The sequence below is a fragment of the Balaenoptera physalus genome, assembly GCF_965194825.1.
Source record: "Balaenoptera physalus genome assembly, chromosome: 6".
Classification (NCBI taxonomy): Eukaryota; Metazoa; Chordata; class Mammalia; order Artiodactyla; family Balaenopteridae; genus Balaenoptera; species Balaenoptera physalus.
Window position 1 is genome coordinate 34,200,099 of NC_138885.1, and position 20,345 is coordinate 34,220,443.

At 40.5% G+C, this 20,345-nt stretch overlaps 1 pseudogene across 1 annotated transcript; it reads left to right on the plus strand.

Annotated features, from left to right (window-relative positions):
- The first annotated feature begins 6,573 nt into the window (after positions 1 to 6,573).
- On the plus strand, positions 6,574 to 20,088 carry LOC309662381 (large ribosomal subunit protein uL4 pseudogene; annotated as a pseudogene). Its single transcript has one exon. The product of its transcript is annotated as a large ribosomal subunit protein uL4 pseudogene (transcript).
- Positions 20,089 to 20,345: the final 257 nt, after the last annotated feature.

The following is a 20,345-nucleotide window of genomic DNA, read 5'->3' on the forward strand; positions in this document are numbered from 1 at the left end:
ACTAATTATTAGAGAAATGCAAATCAAAACTACAATGAGGTATCACCTCACACCAGTTAGAATGGGCTTCATCAGAAAAATCTACAAACAACAAATGCTGGAGAGGGTGTGGAGAAAAGGGAACCCTCTTGCACTGTTGGTGGGAATTTAAATTGATATAGCCACTATGCAGAACAGTATGGAGGTTCCTTAAAAAACTAAAAGTAGAATTACCATATGATCCAGCAATCCCACTCCTGGGCATATACCCAGAGAAAACTACAATTCAAAAAGACACATGTACCCCAATGTTCATTGCAGCATTGTTTACAATAGTCAGGTCATGGAAGCAACCTAAATGCCCACTGACAGATGAATGGATAAAGAAGATGTGGTACATGTATACAATGGAATATTACTCAGCCATAAAAAGGAACGAAATTGGGTCATTTGTTGAGACATGGATGGATCTAGAGGCTGTCATACAGAGTGAAGTAAGTCAGAAAGAGGGAAACAAATATCATATATTAATGCATATATGTGGAACCTAGAAAAATGGTACAGATGAACCGGTTTGCAGGGCAGAAATAGAGACACAGATGTAGAGAATAAACGTATGGACACCAAGGGGGGAAAGCCGTGGGGGGCTGGGGGGGTGGTGTGATGAATTGGTCGATTGGGATTGACATGTATACACTGATGTGTATAAAATTGATGACTAATAAGAACCTGCTGTATAAAAAAGAAGTTCTCATCACAAGAAAATAACTTGTAAGTATATATGGTAGTGGATAATAACTATACTTATTGCAGTGATCACTTCACAATATATACATATATTGAATCATTATGTTGTATACCTGAAGTTAACTAATGTTATCTGTGAATTTTATCTCAATTAAAAAAAAAAAGAAAAATGTAGGAAAAACTAAAATTACCAGTATGTAGTAATAGTTCTGTTACCATTTACTAAGTATAAGGTTAATAATGTGATTTTAGGGGGCAGAGTCAAGATGGTGGAATAGGAGGACGTGGAGTTCACCTCTCCCCACAGTTACATCAAGAATACATCTATAAATTGAACAATTCTCACAGAGCACCTGCTGAACACTAGCAGAGGACCTTGGACACCTAAAAGGACATGAAAAATCCCCACACAACCTGCTAGGATGAAAGGAAGAAAAGAAGAAAAAAGGAAATGGGACAGGACCTGCACCCCTGGTGTGGGGAGCTGAAGGAGAGGAGAGGTTCCCCCTCTCAGGGAAGCCCCCTCAGTGGCGGGGAGATCAACTGGGACAGAGAGGAAGCTTTGGGGGTTTGAAGGAGAGTGCAGCATCTGGTCTGTGGCAGGCAGGACAGAGTAAGACCTACACAGATGGTACATGCTGCAACCCTGCATGCCCCAGCCTGAGTCATGTGTCTGCTGGTGCAGAGGGGGGGGCTGGGTGCTGGAACATGGGGTTTGGAGAGCGGACCCAGGACGGGGACAGCTGTTGGCTGTTTAGAGACATAGTGAAGGGATGGGAGTAAGGAGCTCCACAACTGGGAATGTTAGTGGAAGAAGCCCAGGCCACCATAGAAGCAGGGTGTCATTGTTGAGTGGTGCATAAGAGGCGGGGCTGCCATTGCAGTCTCCTTCCCCACGCACCAGCTCCTGCCCCCTTGGGCACTAGGAGGGACATATGCCTGAGCAGGTTCACCTGCCCTGCCCACCAATGCCTCCTCTGGACCCACCAGGCCCAGTGGTCTCATGCACCTCGCCCATCATCACCTCCACCCCAACCCGTCACCGCCTGCCTGGGCAGGTGTGTGTGCTCTAGGGCAGCCTAGAGAAGCAGATGCTCTAGGGAAGCAGCTACTCTAGAGAAGCAGATGCTCATGGGAGGAACACAGGCAGAGGTGGGGCTGAAACCACAGCTGAAACCCAGGGGCCATGTAATGAAGGAAGAAGAGCTGAAATCTCTCCTCATGGCTGCAGAAACCACGAATATACACCCCTGATGCTGCTTTGTAAACTCAGTGCTTGTGGAGCATCTGAATGGACGAGGCGCTCCCGCAGATGAGATGGGTCTAGCTTTAGCAGCTGTGGGCTTTATGGGCACGTACATGCAGGGATTGGACCAGGCCAGAATCTGAGTTGCCTCCATAGCTCCCACAGCATGTCCACGTACACAATTCCTGCAGTTCTGGGACCTGACTTTGGTGGATCTCTGCTGGTGGCCTGGTGAAAACAATGCCTGAGAGACACCAGGGCCAATTCATCAATTCATACCCATGATTAAGGTGGGGCTGAGAGCAGTTCCAACAACAGTGTAATTTGTGAGCCAGCACAATGAGTGAAAAGTGACACAACAGACTACACTCACAGGTGAACACCTCCAGAGGAGGAAAACTCAGTAGCTTCTCTCCCAGTGGGAGTGCTCCAATCCCATCTAGCTCACACCACAGATCAGAAACACAGCTCAGAAACAGATCTGGGGGCTTCTACTCCACCAACTAGGGAGTAGACCCTGCCCCTGACAGAGCAGTAACAGCCACCAAGCAAAGGGGAGGCCCCGCTTAATATCCACTGCAGGCTTAGGTCACCACAACAACTGTCACACCTCTTATCAAGGGGATAATGGCCAGCATACACTGAGGAAAGAGGTAGCAGACATCCATTCTAAAAACAGCCCTTGCATCAAAAAATATTAAACACACAGAGACTATACAGGGATGTTTCCACATTAAAATAGCCCTCCAAGACAGTCTGAGGGTCAGGCATCAGGAGGAAGAACCCCCAGAGCATTTGGCTTTGAAGGCCAGTGGGGCCTGAGTGCAGGAGCTCCACACTCATGGAGAAACAGAGACTCCACCCTTAGAGTGTGCACACAAGACCTCACATGCACTGGGACCCAGCACAAAGCAAGACGTCCATATGAACCGGGGCTAGACCTGACTAGAAGTCTGGGAGGGTCTGCTGGGGAGGCAGGATTTGGCCATAACTCACTGTGGGGGCAAGGACACTGGTGGTAGAGGCCCCAGAGAATACTGATGAGCGTGAACTCTCCTGGAGGTCCCCATTTTGGACCAAGACCAGGCCACACCCAACAGCCTACAGGTTCCAGAGCTGGAACACCCAGGCCAGCAAGACAGGAACACAGTCCCACCTATCAGCAGACAGACTGCCTAAAGTCATACTGAGCTCACAGCTACCTCAAAAAACACCCCTTGACACAGCCCCACCCATCAGAGGGGCAAGACACAGCTCCACCCACGAGAGGGCAGGGGCCAGTCCCTCCCACTAGGAAGCCTGCACAAGCCCCTGGACCAACCTCACCCACCAGGGGGCAGACACCAGAAGCAAGAAGAACTACAATCCTGCAGCCTGTGGAAAGGAGAACACAAACACAGAAAGTTAGACAAAATGAGATGACAGAGAAATATGCTGCAAATGAAGGAACAAGATAAAAAACCACAAGAACAACTAAATGAAGAGGAGATAGGCAATCTACCTGAAAAAGAATTCACAGTAATGATAGTAAAGACAATCCAAAATCTCAGAAAAAGAATGGAGGCGTAGATCGAAAAGATACAAGAAATGTTTAACAAGGAGCTAGAAGATTTAAAGAACAAACAGAGATGAACAATACAATAACTGAAATGAAAAATACACTAGAAGGAATCAATAGCAGAATAACTGAAGCAGAAGAATGAATAAGTGAGCTGGAAGATGGAGTGGTGCAAATCACTGCCACAGAACAGAATAAAGAAAAAAGAATGAAAAAGAAATGAGGACAATCTCAGAGACCTCTGAGACAATATTAAGTGCACCAACATCCACATTATAGGGGTCCCAGAAGGAGAAGAGAAAGAGAAAGGGCCTGAGAAAATATTTGAAGATATTAGAGCCGAAAACTTCCCTAACATGGGAAAGGAAACACTCGCTCAAATCCAGGAAGCACAGAGTCCCATACAGGATGAACCCAAGGAGGAACATGCCAAGATACATATTAATCTAACTGAAAAAAATTAAAGACAAAGAAAAAATATTAAAAGCAACAAATAATGTACAAGGGAATCACCATAAGGTTGTCAGTTGATTTTTCAGCAGAAACTCTGCAGGTCAGAAGGGAGTGGCATGATATATTTAAAATGATGAAAGGGAAAAACCTACAAACAAGAATACTCTACCCAGCAAGGCTCTCATTCAGATTCAACCAAGAAATTAAAAGCTTTACAGACAAGCAAAAGCTAAGAGAATTCAGCACCACTAAGCCAGGTTTGCAACAAATGCTAAAGGAACTTCTCTAGGTGGGAAAGTGACTAGCAGCTTAAAACAACCTTGTACATATATAGACTGCTATATCAAAATCTCAAGGGAATAGCAAACCAAAAAACTACAAGAGATACACACACAAAAAAGAAAAAGCAACCCAAACACAACACCAAAGATAGTCAGCAAATCACAGGAGAAGATAACAAGAGAGGAAGGGAAGATAAAAGACCTACAAAAACGAACCCAAAACTGTTAAGAAAATGTCAGTAGGAACATACATATCAATAATTACCTTAAATGTAAATGGATTAAAATGCTCCAACCAAAAGACATAGACTGGCTGAATGGATACAAAAACAAGACCCGTATATATGCTGCCTACAAAAGACCCACTTCAGACCTAGGGACACATACAGACTGAAAGTGAGGGGATGGAAAAAGATATTCCATGCAAATGGAAATCAAAAGAAAGCTGGAGTAGCAATACTCATATCAGACAAAAAAAGACTTTAAAATAGAGACTGTTACAAGAGACAAGGAAGGACACTTCATAATGATCTAGGGATCAATCCAAGAAGATATAACAATTGTAAATATATATGCACCCCACATAGGAGCACCTCAACATATAAGCCAAATACTAACAGCTATAAAAGGGGAAAATGACAGTAACACAATACTGGTGGGGGATTTTAACACCCCACTTACACCAATGGACAGATCATCCAGACAGAAAATCAATAAGGAAACACAGGCCTTAAATGACACATTAGACCAAGTGGACTTAACTGATATTTACAGGGAATTCCATCTGAAAGCAGCAGCATACACTTTCTTCTCAAGTGCACATGGAATATTCTCCAGGATAGATCATATATTGGGCCACAAATCAAGCCTCAGTGAATTTAAGAAAACTGAAATTATATCAAGCATCTTTTCCGACCACAATGCTGTGAGATTAGAAATAAATTACAGGAAAAAATAAAACTGTAAAAACACAAATGTGGAGATTAAACAATATGTTACTAAACAACCAATGGATCACTGAAGAAATCAAAGAGGAAATTAAAAAATACCTAGAGACAAATGACAAGGAATACACAACAACCCAAAAGCTATCGGATTTTAACATGTGCAGTTCTTACCGGCAGAGAATAGATTTGGTAGGAAGTCGTAAGAAGTGAGTGCAATTTATACTGCTACTAACTACCCATTGACCTAAACAAGTCACTTAAATCACCTTTCATACCACACAGTGTAGAAAAGATACTCAAGTAAAAACACCAACTGATTCACCCCATAAATGAATATAGAAGAAGTCCTGGATAACTGGATTGCATAAATATTTAGTTTGACATGCAAATGTTTTTATATTTTCTATTAGTTACAGTCATTTGAAATTGAGAGATTTTACATATAAATTTGGATCTCTAGCATCTCTTGCAAACTCAGAAGATCTAGTAACAAACACCTCAATCTATCATGATTATAATTTGCTGGAACTAAATATAGGCTGCTCTCTTTAGAATGACATTCACTCTGCACTCATTCACTTAACAAATATTTGTTGACTATCTACTATGTGCCATCACTCTTCTAGGTGCTGAGCAAAAAGGAAATCAGCTCACTGCTCTCACGGCACTTACATACTCATTAGGAGAGACAGAAACAAAGCTTGCCAACAAACATCCTAGTAAAACATGTTAACGTGATGATAAATGCTGTGATTAAAATTATATAGGACAATGGGACAGAAAGTAACTTTGCCCAAATCCTACCTTCTCAATGATGCATTCCTGAGTGATGATTTAATACTGTAATCTAGGAGTCTTCAAATTACAGCCCATCAGTTTAATCAAGCCAACTGCTTGTTTTTGTAAAGCTTTATTGGAGCATAGCCATGCCCATTCATTGACATATTATCTGTAGCTGTCTTTGTGTTATAAGCAGAGACCCTACAATCTGCAAGGTCTAAAATATTATCTGGCCCTTTACACACACAAAAAATTGCTGACCCCATTCCTGTTGGTACTCTCAATCCCCGATAACTTCCCCAGCTATTTTTCCCATAGCCGTATCACCTCTAAAATTCTATTCACATGTTTATTTTATGGCTTATTGTCTATTTTTTCTTTACATTCAGATGTTAACACCATGAGAGCAAAGATCTTAATTTTGTTTACATACATATCCCACGTGATTGGAATATGGTAGGTACTCAATGACTATTTGTAGAATGATTGAAAGGCTAGAGAAATAAGCAGTGTACAGAATACAACCATGGAAATCATCGTGAAGAATTTGGATTATATTCTAAATTTTGGGACAGTCACTGTAAGGTTTTAAACAGTGGAGTTACATGATGGATCCAGACTCCTATGGTCTTATGACTTTTTACATTCCTTACCCTGCATTGACTCAGGTCTATTCATCTGTGTTACTTCCCTGACCTATACTCCAGATCTTAGTCCAGCAAATACTCCATGAATGAGAAATGATTACAGTAATGGAATCTCAAAAGACTAGCGTTCAGTGACTCTACCCCAGAACAACCCTCTGTGGGCAGAAGCCCCCAGGAGAGATGGGTTTACTGGCAAGCTCTGCACAGTTCTTCAATAACAATGTTAAATAGCAAGCTCAATGATTTTGGAACAGAGAGATTTTATGGGAGTTTCGTAAGTTTTACACATTACATTTGTTATAATGTTTATAAGTTGTCTTCTGAGAATACACAAAGATGTTATTGTAACCAAAGTACAATAAAACCCAGCTTACCAATCAATATATCAGAGTGCACTGGTGTGCCACCCATCGGTTACAGGTGCGCTGAGATATCAATGCCTCACAACAGTGGGGGTGACCAGAGCCTTCCCCCTCAGTCGGTCATGCCCTTATCCATTTATCCTGATATGTTATAGAATTATTATCATTTTATATGAGTGTCAGAAGGTTAAGAAGTCTTGCAATGGACAACAATAATAATTTGTTAATGACGCTTGTTTTCCAAAAGACAAAATAAGTCATTGAGTCTGTGGCTACTGCTGAGATTATGAAGCTCATTAGGATGACTGGACAAAGATTTCCTAAGTATATTTCTATTTTTCATGAATTTACAAACTAGGGGAAGCACATATAAACAATAAGGAACACTGATACAAATGAGTACCCAAGGAAGCCTTGGACTAACTTCATTTGGAGGATTAAGGTGAGGCTCAGGAAGAAAATGGAATTTGAGCTAAACACTGAAGAGTGAAGACTTTTTGATGAGGTAGAGGAAAGGTGACTGCTAATTGGCTCCCTATTGCTGCCCTGGAGATTTAAGATAATTTTCACATCCTTTGGAATGAGGACCAAGGTGAGAATAATTTTCACTTTCTCAGGTTGGTCCAAGAATGAATCCCAAACCTGGATGTAACAATTCCTTCATCAAGCAGTGTGAAATGGTTTTCCATTTACACCTCCTTATGGCTGGGCTTCTCAGAACCAAATCACTAGGAGTCCCCCTAGTAAAGAACTTCTGTGTCTACAGTGGAGCAGCCTCACCGGTCTCACACCAGAAGTGAGAGCTGTGGAAAGTAGAACAGGCTACTAAACTACCTAAATAAGAAAACGCCACTTCAATTCATTGGAAGTTAGAGACTGGTGATCTGGGGAATATTTAGCCATAGTCTAGAAATCATACGCACACCCCCCAAAAAAAACTTCCTAGAGTATCACTTGGCATTTGTTGATTATTTTCAAAGCAAAACAACAGATCCAAAGTTTTCAAGTGTCAAACAACAAAATTGTGTAACTCAGAGGTTCCCAGATTCCCTTGGTTTACAGGACACTTAGGGTCTCAGTAATATTTCCATGACGTTTGATAGGCCAAAAGCAACACCTAATCATTCTGTTTATGAAGTAGTTAGGTTCAGACAACTTAATAATTTATGTCTTAACAACTTAGTAACTTTTGAATAAACAATACATATAAATTAAAAGAAAAAAATAATATGTTTCATTTTTAAATAGCCACAATTACACACTAAATGGATTTGTGCTCCTGGAACTTTTATTTTTTTAATAAATTTATTCATTTATTTATTTTTGGCTTCATTGGGTCTTCATTGCTGCACGCGAGCTCTTCTCTAGTTGTGGTGAGTGGGGGCTACTCTTTGTTGCGGTGCGCGGGCTTCTCATTGCAGTGGCTTCTCTTTGTTGCGGAGTACGGGCTCTAGGCACACGGTCTTCAGTTGTGGCATGTGGACTCAGTAGTTGTGGCTCGCAGGCTCTAAAGCACAGGCTCAGTAGTTGTGGTGCACAGGCTTAGTTGCTCCACAGCATGTGGGATCTTCCCAGACCGGGGATCAAACCCATGTCCCTTGCACTGGCAGGCAGATTCTTAACCACTGCACCACCAGGGAAGTCCCCAACTCTTGGAACTTCTTATCAGATCAAGGCATCAGATTGGATGCTGCCACCCTCCTTTCCCATTCCAGGTTGATTTTTGTTCAGTTGATTTTTGTTCAGTATTTATTTTTTGCCAGAACAATCAATGAAAACCCAGCTTCTTAAAGATATGACATCATCGGAAGAAATGGAGTGCAAACTAATGTAGAAATATTGACTGCCTTAAGCTAGTAGTTCACATTATATCTGACAGATGCTGTGTTTTGCAGTGTTTTCCTTATAAATTTAAAATCTGGAGAATGTAATCCAAAGAGATTTTGATACACAGCCAATCAGAATTGTGTTTCTGAAGGGCCATGAATACATTAGGGTTTTAGATATCCATGTTTATTTTCCATGGGCTTGTTTTTCATTTCAGGGATAAATAACCACTTGACCTCATTTTTTTGTTGTTGTTTTGGATACTAAAAATACAGCTTCAATTTATTTCTCAAATCTCCCAAGTATCTTTCTATCAAACACTACTGATTTGCTGCATATTTAAAAGCACAATGGGAACAGTCAAAGGACTTTTTGTGTGTGATCACTCACCTCTAGTAAATATGTTCAGTACAGACATTATTTTTATAGAGGGTGTCCTTAAAATGGAGTAATATGCACTTTCCCCCAAGTTTTCAATTATCAGACCCTTTACCCAAACATCTCTGATTAATACCTAGCTAACATCATCATACTTATATATAACAAAAAAAGTTACCACGAAACATGCAATTGGAACACAGGTAGGCGATAGCAAAAAGTGGCGGAGAGGGCTTCCCTGGTGGCGCAGTGGTTGAGAATCTGCCTGCCAATGCAGGGGACACGGGTTCGAGCCCTGGTCTGGGAAGATCCCACATGCCACAGAGCAACTAGGTCTGTGAGCCACAACTACTGAGCCTGCGCGTCTGGAGCCTGTGCTCTGCAACAAGAGAGGCTGCGATAGTGAGAGGCCCGCACACCGTGATGAAGAGTGGCCCCCGCTTGCCGCAACTAGAGAAAGCGCTCGCACAGAAACGAAGACCCAACACAGTCATAAATAAATAAATAATTAATTAAAAACTTTAAAAAAATAAAGCATTTAAAAAAAAAAAGTGGCAGAGATATTGAAAAAAAAGAGGTAAAAATGTACAGAATCTTCAATCACTAATTATTACATCATAAATTGAAAGGATCCAAAGCCATTGCCACAAAAAACAACTTATGAAAGTTTGTTCATAACTAAAATTGTCTGAGAATACATATAGAGATGTGTATACATAGATACACATGTATGTATATACATATATGTACACACATATACATAGGTGTGTACGCATTTCCTCGGGGGACCCAAATTTAAGACCAACAAGAGGAGATCTGAGACCATTCAAGAGTTAATATATTAATACACTGTAGAGTCTACATTAGGCAAGAAAGAATTATCCTCATTTTACAGATAAGGTAAGTACTTTGAAACATGATTCCATCAATAAGTTGTAACGAATCCACTAGAATAGGCCTGCAAGTACTGAGGGTATTAATCTTTTAACCAAGACAGGCTATGATCTGCAATCTCCTAGCCTAACCAACGTTAAGAATGGCTGCGAATCACGTTGCAAACTAAGATCTTCATACAGATTTGTCTGTGATGTCAAGCAAGAACGTGTGGCTGTGCTCTACACAGGGTCACTGAAGAATCCTGGTTTATTGTTCCCATTCTTCTATCTTTAACAGAAAAAGAAGCTGGTACTCTCTTAAGGGCTCTGTATTGCATCTCCCTTGGACACAATAACAGGACAAGCCAATGAGGCTAATCATCTCCAGGGGAATGGAGAAGATACTCAGGTAATTTAAAGAGCTGTCAATAGTGGGGGAGAGACAGAGAGTGGAAAACTAGTGAAGAGTTTCAAGTCCTCCTCTTTATGTACTTGATACAAAAGATGAGAGACATTCACAGCCCTCATGGAGGCTGCAGGGCATTGCTCAGTACTGGCGAGCTCCATTCACAAGTAGTTGCACAGTGGGGCTGCCATTTTCTATATGAACAATTCCAACTGCAGCTGTGCAATGCTGTAGCTCTGGTGGTCTTCATAATGTGGAATAATTGCCTCTAATTTTAGTATTTCTAAAAGAAATTTATCATATTTTATATTTTAACTGAATAAGATACAATGTTTCACACAGAGCGCCAAATAAACAGAGATTTGAAGTAAAAGGAAAAAAGAAATCCTATAAATTTATTTTTAACCTGAAAAACTGTGTTTTGTTGAATTTATTCTTTAAACAGATCTTAAATTTGTCATCTTTTCATCTGCATTGTATCTTTGAAATATTATAACACTACACCAGCATCTTGCCTCATCCTAAGATTCAGAATAGATGAAAAATAATTTTTAAGTACTAAATAGTAATCCCAATTCCTTAGCTTCCTAGATTTCCTTTAAAAGACCAATTTCCTATCAATTTTCAGAAACATAAATGTACACATGACTTAATATTTGGTATGCTTTCTTCACTACCATTGATTAATCTGACTCTAGGCATTATATACCATCTATTCACTTAGTCCATCTCCCAAACAAAATGAATACATTTATAATTAAAGTTTAAAATTTTAATAATTATACCAAGGTAGAAATTGAAAAATAGCATGTCAACATTAACCACTCTTAAGGACACAAAATATTTCCATAACTCTGTAAGGACAAACCTTTCAGTTTTGTCTCTTTTCAAACAAGTTTAAGATTTTGATTGCAAATAATTTGTAGAAACCCTAGTAGGGATATGCTGGGTGCAGATACATGGTGCTGGATTTACTTGAATTCAATTCAAATACAGAATTGATTTTCCTTCCTGGCAGTTTTCTGAAATGTACATTATGGCTTTGTTTAGTTAAACCAGTTATGACACTTGAGCCTCTGAAATGCTAATATACCTGTACCTAGCCTTTGAGTGTGTTGATTTTGCTTCTTTGGTGGAATAAATTTCAATCCCTTTCATGCAGAAAACGAAGATGAGCAGATATTTGTATAATGTATATGTTAATTAAAACATATTGTTCCCTGGGGGCTGGGGAGCAAAGAACGTGTTACTGTGAGAATTTTAAGGCAGACATTCACTCATATCAAATTCAAGAGCAATAGGGCAGGATGGTATATTGCTAGATGCTCAAAAGTGACGTGTTATAATAATAGTTTAAAAAATAACAGAAAGTCATGCTTTAAAAGATCAACTTGGATGCCTTAATGTAACAGAAATGTGGTTTCTGTCAAATATTGTGTCACCAAGATGCTATAATCGCTTAACCTGACAAATTTTCTTCACAGCTATGCTCAGCTCATGGTTAATGGATTTATATTACCATAAAGAATTAGCTTTTTCATATGAGCTGAAAATCATCATCACACTGTCACCATTCTGCCCACTAGAAAACCATGGGCTTACAGATTAAGAGACAAAAGCCAGTGTGTCCCAGTTGCTGCTATACTTTCACGCCAGCTCAATACACATAGCAAGCAATGCCTGTCTATAAAGACAATGCATCAGAAATTCTCTAGGCTTCAGGCAGCCATCCCAGAACATGTGCACATCCAGTTTGCTTTTCATCTGGTCATTGGTCCAGTTCCCAAATTTTGAGGAATCTCTGTTTGTTTTTGTTCTAGTGCTGGTACCTGTCCCCCAGATAGCCATCAAGAATTGTGTTGGAATTGCCAACAAATTCACTCTTCTTTAGGCTAGCATGACCTTGCTGGTACCTCCATAATCTGCACCCAGTAAGTCCATTCCTTGCTTTGAAGAGTGAGATGTCCAATAAGCGTGTGTGTCTTAGAAAGAAAACACAAGGGATGCCACAAAGTATCAAAGTGACCTACAGTTTTATTTACGAGGTAGTGAGTATTTAGCCCATGATTATGGCCAGGGTGCTTTTGGAAATACGTATTGTGGGCTGCATGTTGGCATCAACCAAAAACACTGGCACAGCTGGCACCCACAGAATGAACACAACACAGAAGTGATGTGCCATTTGCTGTGCCCTGTCTCAGCCTTGCCAGTGCTGGTCCTGTCTAAAGGTCATCATATTGAGGAAGTTTCTGAACTTCCTTTGGTGGCTGAAGATAAAGCTGAAGGCTACCAGAAGACCAAGGCGGTTATCTTGCTTCTTAAGAAGCTTAGGGCCTGGAATGTTATCAAAAAGGTCTATGCCTCTCAGCAAATGAGAGCTGGCAAAGCAAAAGAAGAAGCTATAATTGTATCCAGCACAGGGGGCCCTGCATTATCAAGGACATCAGAAACATTCCTACAATCACTCTGCTTAAAATAAGCAAAGTGAACATGTTGAAACTTGCTCCTGGTGGGCATGTGGGACGTTTCTGCATTTGGACTGAAAGTGCTTTCCACAAAAGGATGTGGTGTGCATGGCACTTGGTGCGAAGCTGCCTCCCTCAAGAATGACTGCAACCTTCCCATGCATAAAATGCTCAATACAGACCTTAGCAGAATCTTGAAAAGCCCAGAGATGCAAAGATCCTTCCAAGAACCATGCAAGAAGATTCATCACAGACTCCTACAGAAGAATCCACTTAAAAACCTGAGAATCATGTTGAAGCTAAACCCATATGCAAAAACCATGCACTGGAACATCATTCCTCACCAGGCCAAGTATCACAAAGTCCAGGTAGATAAGGCAGCACTAGAAGCCAAATCAGATGAGAAGGGGGTTCCAGGCAAGAAGCCAGTGGTAGTGTAGAAAGAAAAGAAGACTGTTGGCGTTTAAAAGGTTTGGAGGGAGAGAAAAAAAAGGCTGTTGCTACCAAGAAACCACCAGCTGAAAAGCCAGCAGAAAAGAAATCCACAGAAGAAGGCTGCTGTATAAACTTAAATTTATTTATTCCATAAAGGGCAAATCATTTTGGACAGCTCATTTTGATTAAGATCTGATCAAAGAGGCAGTGAGAAACAAACCAAAAAAGATGGGAGGAAAAGTTACAAAGATGGTGAAATCAGAAAAAAAAATTATTTACAGATAAAAAGCTGTCTCAGTAGATGATGCAAAGGAACGTACAGACACACTTAAAATTGTAAGTAAGAGAATTTAGTAAGTTAGACAGATAGGAAATCAAAATAGTGATGTCATTGGTTCAAGATGGCAACAGAGAAAGATCCTGAACTCACCTCCTCTCACAGACACACTGGATCTACAGCTATATATGGAACAATTTCCTCTGAGAAAAACCTAAAACCTAGCTAAACAATGACTACACATCAAGTGAACTACAAAAAAACCCACATCAAAGTGGGTAGGAGAAGCTGAGACACAATCTTGCCGTAAAGCCCACCCCTGGAGTAATGACCCCCATCAGGAACTTCTCCCTGTGGAGTGAAGGGTTTGAGCCCCACATTGGGCACCCCAACTTTTAAGACCTGCACCTGAGATATGAGCCTCCAAACATCTAGCTTTGAAAACCACTGGGGGTCATGACCACGAGACCTACAAGGTAATAGCAATCTGAGAAATGGCTTTTAAAGGGCTCACACACTCGGACTCACTTGCCCCAGGCAAACACCTGATCTTGCCCAGACTTTATATGAAAGAAGCTCATTTGCTACTCTTAAAGCATCAGCCTGAGGGGCAGGCATCTAAATTACCACATACCTAGAAGTCTGCTGGGATCATCTCTGGGGTCAGGGGCCGGTGGGCACCATCCTCACTTACCATCTTTTTTTTTCTTTTCTAAAACCCTACCTAGGCTTTTCCCCTCACTCCCTGGAGGGTGCCATCTTTATGCTCCCCTCTCCCTCTTCCTCTCTCCAGCCATAAAACACCACTCTTTTTTTTCTTTCCAGTGGCACTATCCTTATGCGCCCCCTCTGCCTCACTCCAGCCAGCAGTTACCATCTGCACACTCTCCCTCTGCCACACTCCAGTGTGCCAGTATCTCTCAGAGGGGAAGTTTTACAGGTGTCTGGGGCTCTGGGTTTCTTCTCTGGTTCTCTGGGTTTTGTGGGTGCCACCCTGGGCATGCGCCTTGATCACCTGGCTCTGGAGGTCAGGGGGACAGTCCTGTGGGACTACAACAACCGGAGAGACAGCTCCTGGCAGTTTACCACCCCCAGGGCACTGCACAGAGCACAGAATGAAACACACGCCCAATCTTTCTGAGAAAGAGGCCTATTTGCTTATCCTGGAGCTTTGGTCTGAGGGTCAGGCTTTTGGTTTGGCACACATCTAGGGGCATGCATAGGGGCTATCAGAAAACAGAGGCCAGTAGACACAATCTTTGCACTCTCCCTCTGCCTTACTCCAGCTTGCCAGTATTCCCTAGAAAGGAACTTATACCCTTGTCTGGTGCCCCAATTTTAGTGGCTGCTACCAGGGGACAGCTTTACATCACCTGGCCCTGGCAGCCAGCAGGGTTGATGCTCACAGGTCCCATAGGACTATAAGCAACCAACAAATAATTCTTAAAGAGCGACCACTCCTAGGGCTCAGCAAAAGGCAATAGACCCAGGAGCTCAATCTTTCTGTGAAAGAGGCCTATTAGTTTGTCATCATAGCTTCAGCCTGAGGAGCAGAATTCTAATTAAACACACATCTAAGGGCTGACTATAACGCTTTCCAGAGACCTTGGAGGGTCAGCATTATATTTGTGCTCTCCCTCTGCAGTGCTCTTGAGTGCCAGTGTCTCTCAGAGGGGAGCTCTGACACACATCTGGCATCCCAGTTTGTATGACTGCCACCCAGGGGACACCCCTTGAGCCCCTGGCTCTGGTGGTCAAGTGGCTTGCATTACTGGGTCCCAGGGACTGCAACAACCCCTGCAGGTCTCGGCAGGCTACACCCCCAGGGCACTGCACAGATAGCAGACTGAAACACACCCCAAGCCTTTCTATGAAAGAGGCCTATTTGCTTGTTCTGGAGTTTCAGCCCAAGGGCCAGGCTTCAGGTTTGGGCACACATTGAGAGGCCTATGGAGGTGCTCTCAGGGAATGTAGGTCAATGGATGCTATGTTTGCACTCTCCTTCTGCCTTGCTACAGTTCCCCAGTATCACCCAGAAAGGAGTTTATACACCTGCTTGGAGCATGGATTTTTGCAACTGACACCCAGGTGATGACTCCAGATGGCCTGGCTCTGGTGACCAGTAGGTTATACACTTGTGGTCCCACAGGACTATATATATTTGATCATTTTAAAAGCTGCTGCCTTAGGATCTGGCTTGCATCAGCCTGAATCTAGGTGCTGACTGAGATCCTCCCCTGTGGGATACTGACAGGTCCTGGCAAATACTCAACTACTGGAAGCTATTAGAAATAAAATAGGCTGCTGGGAAAATCATAAAGGTTTGAAAGATAACCAAGAGCTAGGGAAGGGTTGAACAATAAGGTTAATCTCCTACACAAGCCCACTTCTTCAAGGCTGGGAGAGTTGACTGTTTCATCTAATACATAGAAACTAACACAAAGATCAAGTAAAATGAAGAAACAAAGGAAATGTTCCAAGCAAAATAACAAGATAAAACTCAGAAAGAAGCAAAACAAAACAAAAGAAAAAAATGTAATGAGACACAGATAAGTAATTTACCTGATAAAGAGTTAAAAGTAATGGTCATAAGGATGCTCACTGAACTCAGGAGAAGAATAGATAAATATGGTGAGAACTTCAACAAAGAGACAGAAAATATAAGAAAGTCAAATAGAAGTCACAGAGCTGACAAATATAATTACCGAACTAAAATTACACCAAAGGGGTTCAACAACGGACTAGATGAAGCAGAAGAATCAGTGAACTTGAAGACGTGTCATTTGAACTCATCCAATCAGAGCAGAAAAAATAAAAAAGATTAAAAATAAAAGTAAAGATAGCTTAAGAGACAAATGAGAAAATATCAAGCAGGCTAACATTCACATTATAGGGATCCCAAAAGGAGAGAGGGAAGGAGGGAGGGAGGGAGGGAGAGAGAAAGGGGGAGAGAGAGAGAAGGAGAGAGAGAGAGAGAACTGCAAAGGTCCATTTTTATGTTGATTTTTTTCAAAAAATACTATAGTACTCCACAATCCATGGTTGAATTCACAGATGTGGAAACATCTATATAAGGGGCTGACTATAAAGTTATATGCAAATTTCTGATTTCATGGGATGTCAACACCACTAACCCCTGCATTGTTCAAGGATCAACTGTATAACATTTGTCAATATTTATTCACCCAGCACAGGAGCACCTAAATATATAAAGCAAAATTTACCAAACCTAAAGAGAGAAACAGACAGCAATACAATAATAGTAAAGAACTTTAATGTGCCACTTACATCAATGGCTAGGTCATCCAAACAGAAAATCAATAAGGAAACATTGGCCTTAAATCACAGGTTAGACAGATGGACTTGACGTATACAGAACATTCCATCAAAAGCACATTCTTTTCAAGTGCACATGGAACATTCTCCAGGATAGATCATATATTAGGCCACAAGAGAAGTCTTAATGAATTTAAGAAGACTGAAATCATATAAAACATCTGTTCCAACCACAATGGCATGAAACTAGAGATCAATTACAAGAAGCAAACTGAAAAAATTCAAATTGTGAAGATTAAACAACATACTACTAAACAACCAATGGGTCAAAGTAGAAATCAAAAGAGAAATTTAAAAAATACCTTGAGAGAAATGATAATGGAAATACAACATATCAAAACAGGGAATGCAACAAAAGCACTTCTAAGAGGGAAGTTTATAGGAAAACATGCTTACAACAGTAAACATGAAAAACCTCAAATAATCAACCTAACATAACACCTCAGGGAAACAGAAGAACAAAGACCAAAGTTTGTAGAAGAAAGAAAATAATAAAGATCAGAGCAGAAATAAATAACATTGAGATTTAAAAAAATAGAAAAGATCAATGAAACTAAGAGCTGGTTCTTTGAAAAGATAAGCAAAATCAACAAACCTTTGTCCAGACTCATGAAGAAAAAAAGAGGGCCCAAATAAATAAAATCAGAAATGAAACAGATGTTATCACCATGCCACAGAAATATAAAGGATAAGAGACTACGATGAACAATTATATGTCAATAAATTCAACCATCTAGAAGAAATGGATCAGTTTCTAGAAACGTATACAACCCACCAAGACTGATTCATGAAGAAATAGAAAATTTGAACAAACTGATTACTAGTAAGGAGATTAAATCAGTAAACAAATACCTCCCAACAAAGAAAAGTCCAGGACAAGATGGCTTCACTGGTGAATTTTACCAAGCATTCAAAGAATTAATACCACCCCTTCTCAAAGTCTCCAAAAAATTAGAAGAGAAGGGAACACTTCCTAACTCATTTTACAAGGCCAGCATTACCCTCATATCAAATCAGACAAGGAATTCAAAAGAAAAAAAATTACCATCCAATATCCCTGATTAACATAGATACAAAAATCCTCAACAAAATATTAGCAACCCAAATTCACAGTATGATCAAGTGGGATTTATTCCAGAGATGCAAGAATGATTCAACATCTACAAAATCAATAAATGTGATGCACCACATTAGCAAAATGAAGGATAAAAATTTATATCATCATCTCAATAGAGGGAGGAAAAGCATTTGTCAAAATTCAATATCCATTTATGACAAAAACTCTCAACAAACTGGGTATTGAGGGAACATAACTAACATAATAAAGGCCATATATAACAAAAGCTACAGCTAGCATCATTTCATTATCAGCAGTGAAAAGCTGAAAGCTTTTCCTTTAAGATCAGGAACAAGACAAGGATGCCCACTCTCATCAGTTTTATTCAACATAATATTGGAAGTTCTATCCAAAATAATTAGACAAGAAAAAGAAATAAAAGTCATCCAAATTGGAAAGAGAAGTAAAACTTCCATTATTTGCGGACGACACAGTATATATAAAAAAACCCTAAAGTCTCCACCAAAATAACTGTTAGAACTAACAAAATAATTCAGTAAAGTTACAGGACACAAAATCAATATACAAAAATTAGCTGCATTTCAATACACTAACAAGGAATAATCAGAAAGACAAATTAAGAAAACAATCCCATTTACAACTGCATCAAAAAGAATAAAATACCTAGGAATAGCTAGTGGGAAGCAGCCACGTAGCACAGGGAGATCAGCTCAGTGCTTTGTGACCACCTAGAGGGGTGGAATAGGGAGGGTGGGAGGGAGATGCAAGAGGGAGGGGATATGGGGATATATGTATATGTATAGCTGATTCACTTTGTTATACAGCAGAAACTAACACAACATTGTAAAGCAATCATACTCCAATAAAGATGTTAAAAAAAAATTATGGCCAAACATGTCCCACAAATCAATCGAAAAAAAAAAAAACCAACCTAGGAATAAATTGAATTAAGGAGGTAAAAGACCTGTACACTGAAATCTATAAAACATTAATGAAAGAAATTGAAGAAGACACAAGCAAGTGGAAAGATATTCTGTGCTCACAGATGGGAAAAATTAGTATTGCTAAATTGCCCATACTACTCAAAGCAATCTACAGATTCAATGCAATTCCTATCAAAATTCCAATGGCATTTCTCACAGAAACAGAACAAACAATCTCAAAATTTGTATGGAACCAAAAAAGACCCTAAAAACCAAAGCAATCTTGATAAAGAAGAACAAAGCTGGAGGCATCATGCTCCCTGATTTCAAACTATATTACAAAGTTATAGTAATCACAACAGTATGATATTGGCATAAAAACATACACATAGATCAATGGGACCAGAAGTAAACCCATGCATATATGGCAAATCAATTTATGACAAAGGAGCCAAGAATATACAATGGGGAAAGTCTCTTCAATAAGTGGGTTGGGAAAACCAGATAGCTACATGAAAAATGATGAAACTGGATCCCTATCTTACACCTTACACAAAAATCAACTCAAAATGGATAAAAGACTTGAATGTAGCCATGGAACTCTAAAACCATGAAACTCCTAGAAGAAAATATAGGTGGTAAGCTCCTTGACATTGGTCTTGCTGATGATTTTTTTGGGTCTCTCATCAAAGCAAAAGAAATAGAAGCAAAAATAAACAAGTGGGACCACATCAAACTAAAAAGCTTCTGAACAACAAAGGAAGCCATCAACAAAGTGTAAAGACAACCTACCAAATGGGACAAAATATTTGCAAATCATATAACTGATAATGAGCTAACATCCAAATACATAAAGAATAGATATAACTGAATAACAAACAAAAAACAAAATCCAATTAAAAATTAGACAGGCAGGAGCTTCAAGATGGCAGAAGAGTAAGACGTGGAGATCACCTTCCTCCCCACAGATACATCAGAAATACATCTACATGTGGAACAACTCCTACAGAACACCTACTGAACGCTGGTGGAAGACCTCAAACCTCCCAAAAGGCAAGAAACTCCCCACGTACCTGGGTAGGGCAAAAGAAAAAAACAGAGACAAAGAATAGGGATGGGACCTGCACCAGTGGGAGGGAGCTCTGAAGGAGGAAAGGTTTCCACAGACTAGGAAGCCCCTTTGCGGGCGGAGACTGCAGGTGGCAGAGGGGGGAAGCTTCGGAGCCACGGAGGAGAGCACAGCCACAGGGGTGCGGAGGGCAAAGTGGAGAGATTCCTGCACAGAGGATCACTGCCGACCAGCACTCACCAGCCCGAGAGGCTTGTCTGCTCACCCGACGGGACG